Here is an 11036-nt window from a genome sequence, read left to right as displayed (position 1 = left end):
CTGGAAGTTATCCCCACGACAGCAGCATTTACTTTGGCCAAAGATCTGCAGCCGGTCATAGAGGCTGTTTCCTGGCGCTGCTCAGAGTCTGTTGCAAATCAAAGTCTGTTACATGTCACGGGCAGGGTACAGGCTCCCTCCGGGTCTGAGGTCACATGGTGCCCTCAGCACCCAGGGACTGAGCATTTCACTTTAGCCAAACGGGGAAGACCATCGGGAAACAAGTACCACGTGAACTCAGGGCCTTCGGTAGCCCCCGTTGACAGAACGGTCTGTCCATCTGTGCTCTCTCCGGCCCCTGGTTAGCAACCCCAGGGTCCACGGGCGCGCTTCTCCCTCAGTCTTTACACTCCAGGAACACGGCACCCGTCTCACTCCTTCTCACACGCTCCTGGATTTCTCATCTCCCACTCCCTGCCTGGAACGTGTTCCCGTTCTCTCTTGAAAACAGCCGACTTACAGTCAGCACTGAGAGGTTGGCTTGAATCTCCCTTCTTGAAAGTCCTTCCCCATATATTTTCTCTTCCCAGGTCTCCTAAAACATGTGCTTCTTCTGATGTCCTTCCACATGATTCCTAAGCAGTTATGTACACATCTGACCCAGTAGACTTGCTTCTAGGGACAAGAATTTTCTATTGGTTTCTGTCCACCAATCCTGGAACAGAGTGGAATGAAAGAGTCATTGAGTGAATGAATTCATTAATACAGTCAGTAGAAATCCCACAAGAGAATGACACACGAAAGTAGCATTAATAGCGACGGTGATGATGATGGTGTTGATGGTGATGATGATGCTGTTGATGATGGTGTGGAGGAACAGTGGTGAAAACATGTGAGAAATTTTACCAAGTGTTTAAGACCACATACATTTATGTTGTAATCTTGCTGCTGAAAGAGAGTTTGCCGGTATGATAGCTAATGAAGTTACTCATCAGTGCACCACGGAAGTTACCTGCAGTGTGTCAGGCCGTAAGGAAACGGAGAGCCACACTTACATCCAGAAGACTTCCCTGTACCAGCCCTCAGGCATGCTTCTTCCTTACTCACTCTTACCCTCTGTTTGCTTTTTGCTGGTGTTCATGTCTCCCAGTATTGTCATCAGGTTGGTTGCATGGGAAGGGGCTGGTGGACTTGATCAGAGCTTGTGGGCAGGAGCCCAGTGCAGTGGACTCTGCTCCAAGTGCCCTTGGTAAGTGGGTGTGGCCTTTGTCTCCACGTGACTGAGAGGACAAGGTGAGGAATGACTCATCGTAAAAGAGAAGGTGTCTCAAGGCAGAGCTCGTGGTGCTTAGACCTTCTTAGACCTTGCCCTGCTCATCCCAGGAGAGGCAAGAAGCTCTGCTAGTGGGAGAGGCTGGGAATGGCCAGAAAGACAGGGGTGTCGTCCTGGGTGGTCTGGAACATGTAAATGAGTTACTTATGAGTGCTTGTCCTCAGACCTGCTAAACAATCACCCCATGGTCACACTCTGAGTGCTGGCCCTCCCCACTGTCTACATGCCAACATGCCTGAATGAAGCCGGCATGGCTAGTGTGGAGAACCAGGCATGGGGTGCCACTGCTCTGTCCCGCTTTTGGTCACCTACCCCTTGGAGACATTTCCTTCTCAGATTTTGCATGAAATGAATAAAGTAGAAGATCCCTGGGTTCTAATGGACAGTGATTCTCTGGTGGTCCTTGCGTTGACATGGCCATGGGCAGGAGCAGGATTGTGGTGGGTCTTTAGAAAGGTGTTCAAATTCCGGAGCCCAGGAAAGGCCATAGAAATCAGGTTTCCCTGGGTGTTCCCCTTAGAAAATACAGTTTGGGTCAAATCCTCCACAACTCAATGTATGGCCACATGTTACCTTCCTCACACCCAGGAGGTCCTGCGGCTGCCCAGGCCTCTCACCATGCGCCATTTTTCCTTCAAGTTCCCTTCAGGCGCATCCTCCTGGCAGAGGAAGGAGGGCATACCCAGGCTTCGGGTGAGCTCCCAAGTGCAGTAGGAGACACAGAAGCTCCACAATTTAAGCTCTGGTAGGTTTTAGCGACGGCAGAGGGCAGGGGGTCAGAGCAGACGGCCAGGACAAAGGCGCCTTCACAGAGCTCAGAGCTCACTCCACAGAGTTTCTAAGGATGGGTCGCTCGTTTAGGAGCATTCTCTAAATGTCCTCGCTGTATCTTCAGAAATGCATCTGCATAGACATACATGACAGTTATATATCGGTTCATCTTAGAAGGGTTTTGGTTTTGTCTTGTTCTGTACTGAACATACATTATGCTGTCTGGGAACACTGAGACCCATTCTAGTTTTAAAGCACGTATTTACATACGGTATTATTTGAAGGACAGACGTCATGACTACCAAACCTGATTAAAAAAATAATTAAAAACGTATTTTATTTTGCTATACATAAAAAAACACTTTCACCCTGAGCGATACGCTTAGCAACGCATCACATTATTGAGTCTAATAACGTCACAGAAAATATTCATTCGGAACAGAAGAGGGAATACACATTTAAAACCTACAGGAAAACATCCTTTCAGTTGAAGAAATGAACGTTCCCCTACCTCTTTTCAACTGTGCTTCCATTAAACTACTTGCACCAATGCGAACACACCCACGTGCCTGCACACGCACACACACTCTACAGCCGGCTGAAAGAAGCGACCAGTCCTGGCGACTTGCAGGCCATTTTTTGAGGGAGAACCAACGTGGTTGGTGAAGTGAACAAGCAAGTCCGTCTGCTGCTCACCGTTCATTCTTCGTTGCCAAATCCATCCCTCTTCCTGACTGGGATCAATGGCCTGTGACAAAAATTAAATGCTGTCTTCAGCCTCCAGATTGAGTGATTTCAGGTCTTTTCCTCTGGAGAGCTCCTGCAGGACTGCTCCCTGACCTTGAATCTCAGGCTTCCAGGCTTGTCGGTGGAGCAGCGGAGGGGGGAATGCACTGCCGTCTTGCTCCGGCATCCCCAGACCTCCCTCCCCCATGGCCCATGGCCCCTTCCCTTCTGGAGAAGCACCTCAGAATGTATGGAGAATATCGCATCAGAAAGCTGCCTGGATCCTATCATTCTGTGACGTCATTTCTGTCTTATACTCTCGGGTTCCCATTCCAGTTCTGCCATGAGCTATGATTGTCTGGGGAAAAAAATCCCTTCACTCTAATACAAGGTCGTTATGTGAAATTAGTCATGTCGGATTAGGGTCCAACTCAATTCTGAAATACAAACCTTTAACCTCTTTTGTTAATGTTAAAAAAAAAAAGAACACCCTCCAATGGATCACACAACGAATATGTTCAGTGACAATCATTATCTCTCAGGCTAGAAAACCTTTGCTTTCATGGATTAAAAACTGTGTTAAATACTTTATGTCCTTGGGTTAGGGAGATCTTGAGACACAAAAAAGCACTTCCTCTGTTTCAGTTGTTTCCTTACACTGATGCCCAAACAGTCAACCCTTAGCTCTGTAGAGAAGGAGATGCTGACGGAGTTGCGGAACGCGGACTGACTTCGATTTGCCACGAGGCAGCAGTCAAGGTCACCTAAGTTACGGAAGCGCTACATGTTATTCATGTCCATTTCAACTTTAAGGGACATTTCAGACACGATATTAATCTTGCCAACAGCCTATAACAACTTCTGTTAAGGAACATCCTGAAATTACATTTACTCATTTAAATTAACTGCTCTTGACTAATTTTGTCTAGTTTTACATATCAATATCTGTAATGTTATTGCGTAAATACATGAAAGTCATTCCCAGTTCTACTATGGGAAATGAATACTTTTTACTGGAAGTTTTTGTATAAACAAGGAATAACATGCAGGGGAGTGTCCATTTCCCTGCTAAAACTTCAGGACAGAAATATCAGGGGCTCACACAGCGAAGGTCAAAAATCAGTAGACCAAGCAAAACCTTAATTTTATTTCTAGTGTGTTCTTTAATCAATGGCATGGATTCAATTTTCAAGCCACATTTTCAAAGACCCATTTTTACCTAAGGCCTGGTTCAAATGCTCAATCAATAATCATTTAAATGTGCAGCTAATCTCAACAAGATAGTGATCTCACTTTTGAGTCAGCATTTGGGTGATAGGAAAAACTGATAGTTGTAATTGGTTTGCAATTTGAAAAATTAATCCTTGCTGAAAGTTCCTTTTTTTTTTTAACATTGAAAAGAATTAAATGGACTTATTATGAAGGAGCGTCTCCTTCATATTAACTTCAGCTCCCTTGGATATCCGTCACGCGGACTCTTGTTTTCCATCTGTAGGACATTCAGAAAATACTCAGACGGACAGACTCTTGTCATTATAACATCTGGGTACAGCCACGGAGGCCCTTGCTCTGGGCCATCCCACTTGACTCAGATTACTGTTAATATGCACATATAATATCTGTATTCCAAATATGCATAGCGAGCTGCACCCTGGAGACAGGGAAAGAGAAGGAGCCCCCAAGGGTATAAACCATTCAAATACAAATCTTAACAATTTCGTGTGAAGAAAATAAATATTTTTATCATTTGAATCCTCTAAGATACCTGCAGAAAAGTCAAGATTTTTGAAAGCTAATATTAAGAGCATTATTTGTTTATGAATGTAGAAGGATACACGATACAGTGGGTGGGCCGATAGCCCGGGTGGGGACGGCGCCCAGGTGTCAAAACCCCACAGCTGACCTTGGCCGCCCTGCCGAAGAGCTCCGAGGACTAGCGCAGACGGCGGAGGCCCACGTTGGAAGGTTCCCCGTGTACCGCGGCATCTCCGGGCTGGGCGAGTCTCTCACAGAGGCAGGCAGTCGGTAAGTGCCGTCTGTGTTGGAGATGCAGGGGTCGGAGTGAGGCAAATCAGATCCCCTCGCTGAGCCTCACGGTCCTGGCCTGGGGGAAGCGTTGAGGCTGCACAAGTGAAGACGCGGTCATTTGAGAAGCGACAGAAGCATTTGGCCTTAGTGTCAGAAACATATTTCAGTAGGAAAATGCAACCCCAGTGCCAGCCTAATGTCTAGAGGGTGGACGGGGCCCGTGCTGGAAAAGGGCACATGTGGGTTTGCGAGAGCATAAAGAGCAGCCTTGACAAAGTATCTTTGTCTGAATGTCACAGAATTTTTTTTTTCTTGGTGCGTCCCCTGTGAGGACTCTGGCCTAACTGCTTTCCTTTGACCTCCAGCTCCTATGGCTTCCGGTGATGTTCAGCAACTTTGATTCCTGGACCCAGCTTGCCTGTGACTTCCTCCCCAGCCTGCGGTCTGTCCTTTCCTCAGCCTGAGCTCCCCTGGTCTTTTGATGGCTTCACCTTGACCTACTGTCACCAACAGCACAATCGACACCAGAACCGCTAAAAAATGAAGTAAAATAAAATCATTTGTAATTTGTGCCACTTCTCTAGATAACTTTGTTTCTTTATAGACTTCATCCACCTGAAGACTCTGAATCTATCACTAGCACGTTTCTCTTTCTGTAATGGACCATCTGAAGCCCTTGATGCTGGGTTGCTGAGAGGGAACAGCAGGCACTGACTGTCTGGAAGGAAATATGGCTCAGGGATGGGATCTAGGTTTCTTTCCTCAGGGAAATGGGCTGAGTGAAGTGCGGAAGGGCGTACTCAGAAGATGGTTCGTAGAACCCTAAATTTATGTGATAGTCTGTATTTAACCGGTTATCTGTACTTACTGTCTACCAGGCACTGTGCTAGACAGCGGAGCTAAGAGAGTGCGGAACCTCCTGTTGTGGAACCTGTAGCCTCCTGGGATCAGAGCTGTAGGCAGGGCTGCAAGAAGCACAGGGAGGTCCAGAAGGAATGAAGAGGGATTTCGATTGTCAGGGGGGTCGGAGAAGGCTTCCTCAGCCACGAGTAGGCTGAGAGCTGATCAAGAGTAGGACGTAGGACGTAGGACGTAGGACAGAGCTCGAGGAAGACAACATGGAGAAGGGGGCGTCCAGGCAGGGGAAGTGGTCAGCAGTACAAAGGCAATGGACACATTTGTGAAGAAGATAATAAAGCAGAGCCACGGGCAGGACAGGCGGGCGGGGGGGGGAGGGGAGAAATGATGTCATAGGTACCAGTTATCAGTAGTATAGGTGTTAGCTAACTTAACCCCACAACAGAATTTGATGTGATTCTGTCCTAGTTCTAGAGTCATGGCTTGACACTGGCTCCCTTCTGGAGGATCCAGACCAGACGCCCAGACCTGTGTGACTCTCACCTGCCGTACCGAGCCTACGGCAGAGCGGAGCCCAGGTCTGGAGGAGACATAGTCAGGCATTTGCTCGGAAGGATTTGTGAGGAAGTATAAGCAGTGAGAAGGGGCCAGAGGAAAGAGACAGAAGAGAGGGAGGTGTGGGCTACGACTAAGCAATTTCAGATAAACTGTGTAAAACCTGGGCCTCTGTTCATCCTCTTGTGGGCGAGAGAGATTCCCAGGGGGATCAAGGTAAAGCCACACAGGTAAGATCTAAACTCTACTTCTGATTTTCTTTCTTGTTTTTGTTTTCCTTAATAGAAATATGGGTGCAAGGGGGGAAATGTTACTACTTTGCAAGAGAATCCAGGTTTCTTTTTCTTTAATAAATGAAGGCTACTAAAAACTTCTGAATTTCTTTTTCTCTTGAAAAAGAGAAGTAAGCTTGGCCCAAGCTTACTATCATTTTTTCCATAAATAATTAGATTATGATGATGAGATCAGATAGCCTTTCTGATTCCTACCACTGGACTGTTCTTAGCTACGAGCTTACAGACTAAGCTTTTGGTTTTATTGGGTGTTACTATATATACAGTGAAAATGGTTTGGATGGAGTTGACATACCCTTTCATTCAGATGTGCTTCTGCTTCCGGTGTTTCCTTCTAAGTGAGAAGGTGCGTCATTTCTCACTAGCAAGCACAAAGTCATGGTGGGCACAACGTAGTCTAAAAGTGATCAAAAATGCGCTTTCACAGAAATCTCACATCATCATCTCCGGATTAAAACAACAGCACAAAGGACAACAAAGACTTGCAACTAACCTGTAATTATACTCCAGGAAAAAGGAATTAGAAGAGAGTATTCCCCGTAACCAGTAACCGGATCTCAGTTCCCTTCCCATCGGTGCTTTTTAAAGATCAAGTAACCCTGATGGGAGATTTCTGAAGAAAACCCAGCTGCTGCCTCCCGTGATTTGGGGAGCGGTCTTCTCTCTGTGACCCCCTGATAACCAAACTCACACGCTCCTCTACACAAAATGGGTACGGCGAGTTCCCCATTATGAGTCATTCAGGATTTGTTTCTTAAGATTTGATTTGCAAATTTCCACCAGACCTCTCAGGAAGGATTGTCGGGAGAGGGAGTGAGAAAGGACACTTGCATGATTTAAGTTCAGTCGAGACAGCTGAAAAGTCCTTTTAAGCTGTGAGCATTTTCCAAGGCTCAACAAACCTCCCTTTTCTATAAATAAATACACACTTCTGTATTTCACATGTTGAAATAGCAAAAAGGTAAGTATAGGCAGGCACTCCCCAAAATATATTTTAAGAAATACTAGCCTGGAGACATGCCCAAGGAAAAAATCTTCCTGATGCATGTGAATTTGAGTGAGGCTGTGTGTATTATTCTCCTCTTAGAGTCACAGTACATTTCAGCTTGAAGGCTTAGTGGATTGCAATCCAAAGAATCCTGTTTCCATATCTTGACCCAACATTTCCCTGATAATTGCTTAATATAAACAAATTTCATGACAATCGCTCTTCCATGGAGCGTCTTTTAAATTATGTTTTTAGGGGCAACTGGGTGGCTCAGTGGGTTAAAGCCTCTGCCTTCAGCTCAGGTCATGATCCCAGGGTCCTGGGATCGAGCCCCACATTGGGCTCTCTGCTCAGCAGGGAGCCTGCTTTTCCACCTCCCACTCTGCCTGCCTCTCTGCCTACTTGTGATCTCTCTCTGTCAAATAAATAAAATCTTTAAGAAAAAATCACGTTTTTAGAGGTGAAAATTGTGGGCCACTGTCTATATGTATATGATCATATATATTTTATATATGTATTTTATATGCATATGTATTTATATTATATGATATATAATATATTATGTGCATATTTGATATATGCTATTTTATCTATAATGTAAAAATATAATATTATATTATACTATTACCATAATAATATATACTTTGTGAGTATATATACATCATATATATATATATATATATATATATATATATATATATTACTGGTACTATTCACTTATCTTTTTACAAAAAAATACAAAGCTTAAGTAGACTTTCTGACACCTCTAATATGGACCGGTACCCGTGCAAATTCACAATGGGCTAATTTCCTTTCGTCAGTCTAGTCACAGTTCCAGGATCAGAGGACGCATACTGTTACCTGAGCCTCTACCCTCCTTGACCTCGTGTATTAACTGTACCCATTGTCATTCTGTAAGATTTTCCCATTTATTTCCCTGTGCTCCTTGTAGATCAAATCCTTTCTGTTCTTGAGGTCCATAACAAATGCCATCTCATTTTACTTTCCTGAAGATTTGTTTCCATTTGGTTTAGTTCAATGAGCATTTATGATTTGCTTAATTCATGTTTGACTCCAAACTGTGAGCCAGAGACGTGAGAAGGAGTGCAGTCCGGCGGGGAGGACAGCCCCATCGCGGTAAAACGAGACCACGCTGTGAGCAATGCCGGACGGATGTTGGCGCAACCAACAGCACAGAGGAGGACCTCGTTCGACGGCTTTTTAGGACAGAGGCTCTTGCCTTGTCTTGTGTCTTGGATCTGCTTAGGTTATGGGTGTAACTTAGTACCTCTTAGAATACACGTGCACACACATAAACACATACATATAATAGAATTTCAAAGGAAACCAAATATATTATTTTGAAATACATGTATAAACATTGCTTTAGAAATTTGTGATAACAAATAAATAAATGGGTTTCCTTGTTAATGCATTAAATAATTAACTAATAAGTTATGGTGTTGTCTTTAATAACTGCCGTAATTTTGAAGATGGGGCTGTTTTAAGATTGGCAACAACTGTAATATGGTATGAAAATATCTCTTCTCCAACCTGTGGGCAGTCACAGGACCTTACAGATACCTGTGGTCTGTTCGTGATAGTCACTGAATATAAATTTCAGTTGGAGGTTAATGAACATAAAAAAGCATTATTTTCTATTCATATTTATATATCCCTCCTGAAATTTATACAAAGATTCCCTGAGGTTAAAAACCTCACATATTGAAACTGCCAGGTGAGCAGAACCTTCAGCCAGAATCAAGGGACAGTTTGTGAGAGTGGAGGAGCAGCTGTGCTGGTGGACGCGGGAACGCAGGGCGTACAACTAGGCTAAAAGAACAGCATCGGTAGAGCAAAGACGTGTGATTGTGTATTGTTGACATACGACTTACAAAGGAAGAAAAGGGCTTAGTGATATTTAGAAATAGATAAGGAAAAGAGTATGAGGGTTTTTTCTGCTATTGGTAAGTTTTTTGGTCATCACTGACCTAATTTTTTCTTATTTAAAGAGAAAGCATGCATGTGTATATGTACACACACACACATATGATATGAATGAGGCAATATCCTATGTGTGTGTGTGTGTGTGTGTGTGGCACACAGAGAAATGTGTATATTTCCCTGAGTAGTTCATAAATTACTAAAGGAACATTTGTGTCTCACAATTTCTTTGTTTCACTGTGGGATGTTCTGCAAGTCACCGATGTCCAATACATCCTCCTTTAGGTAAAATCCTCCTGAAGAACGTCACTGGTGACTCACTCTATGAACTATGTATCAAGCACTAATCCTTGAAGCTGGTTCTAAATCAAACTGACTGTATAAAGAACTATTCAGATACAAATGTGAAGATGGATCACTGTGAGGTTCAGTGCGCCAGTGAAACATTGGAAACCAGGACACAGGGAGAATCACAACGGGGAATTGTTTGCAGAGATGACAATGTAGGCGCGCGATGGGATATGGAACATCATGTAGTCATTAAAATCAGGAGAAAGGATTTGGAGAACACTGGGACATATTTGCGATATTTTCAAAGTGAGAAAGTAGCAGTATAGCCAATACACACGAGGCCGTATTTATAGACGTACACACAGACTGCAAGTGTAACTGAAGTACGTCATCATGGACTCCTGCGTGAGGGGCGAGCTGCTCCTGGGGAGGGCAACATGCTCATTCTTGGACTTCACCACGTTTCAAGACGTCTGTTCCCTAAGTCAACCTGCCTTAGAAACAAAAGTTATTTGCAGAGTGCCCGATTTAGAAGAAGAGTTTGCAGATGAATAAATGTAGGGTGGAAAACCCCTAAATTAAGAAAAAAAATGTAGAACTTTTCCATGTCATTTAGAGTTCCTTCAAAATGGACCCCAGCATCACACCGTGTTCTCACATGTTCACGTTGCCAGCCTTGGGTGTGTTGCTCTAGTCCGTCACTGGGTGAAGCGGACGTGCAGAGACCCCTCCAGATTTCTACTGGTGCCCAAGACCACTGCTGAAAGAAAGAAATGTGAGTTTGAACGCCTCCAACCTACGATGTAATGGCTAATAACCAGATCTTTCCTGAGAGGTATTTATAAGAACTAGGAAAGACCGGTACACGGGAAAACCCATCAGGGAGGCGGAGCCAGCCCGGAGAAGGAGATTGGGGGCACCCCCTCCCTAAGGCTCTGCCTCTCCTTCCTCCTCAAAGCTGAGCCATGAACCATACCCAGACGATGTACCCTGTGGGGAGATTGAGAGGCAGATGTGAGTTTAGTTTCTTGGGTACAACCCTCTCTGCCTTCTACAAATGGGCTATTCTTCACATTATAAATGAGAAGACATAGAAGCAAGGAAGAACCATTAATTATACCTTTGAGCTCAGGGTCTAAATATATTAAGAAAAATGTTCGCTACCGTGATACTTGCCGGTTTAATAAGAACTGGCATACGAAACAAGGTAGAGTAAAATGTGAGCCCTGGAAAGAAGACAATTGACTTGACCCATCTGCTTTCCTGTTATTAATCCTGTGGAGATTTGCCAAGTGTGGAAAAGCTCCCA

The sequence above is a fragment of the Mustela nivalis genome (genome assembly GCF_964662115.1).
Source record: "Mustela nivalis genome assembly, chromosome: 8".
Taxonomy (NCBI): domain Eukaryota; kingdom Metazoa; phylum Chordata; class Mammalia; order Carnivora; family Mustelidae; genus Mustela; species Mustela nivalis.
This window is presented reverse-complemented; position numbering follows the sequence as displayed.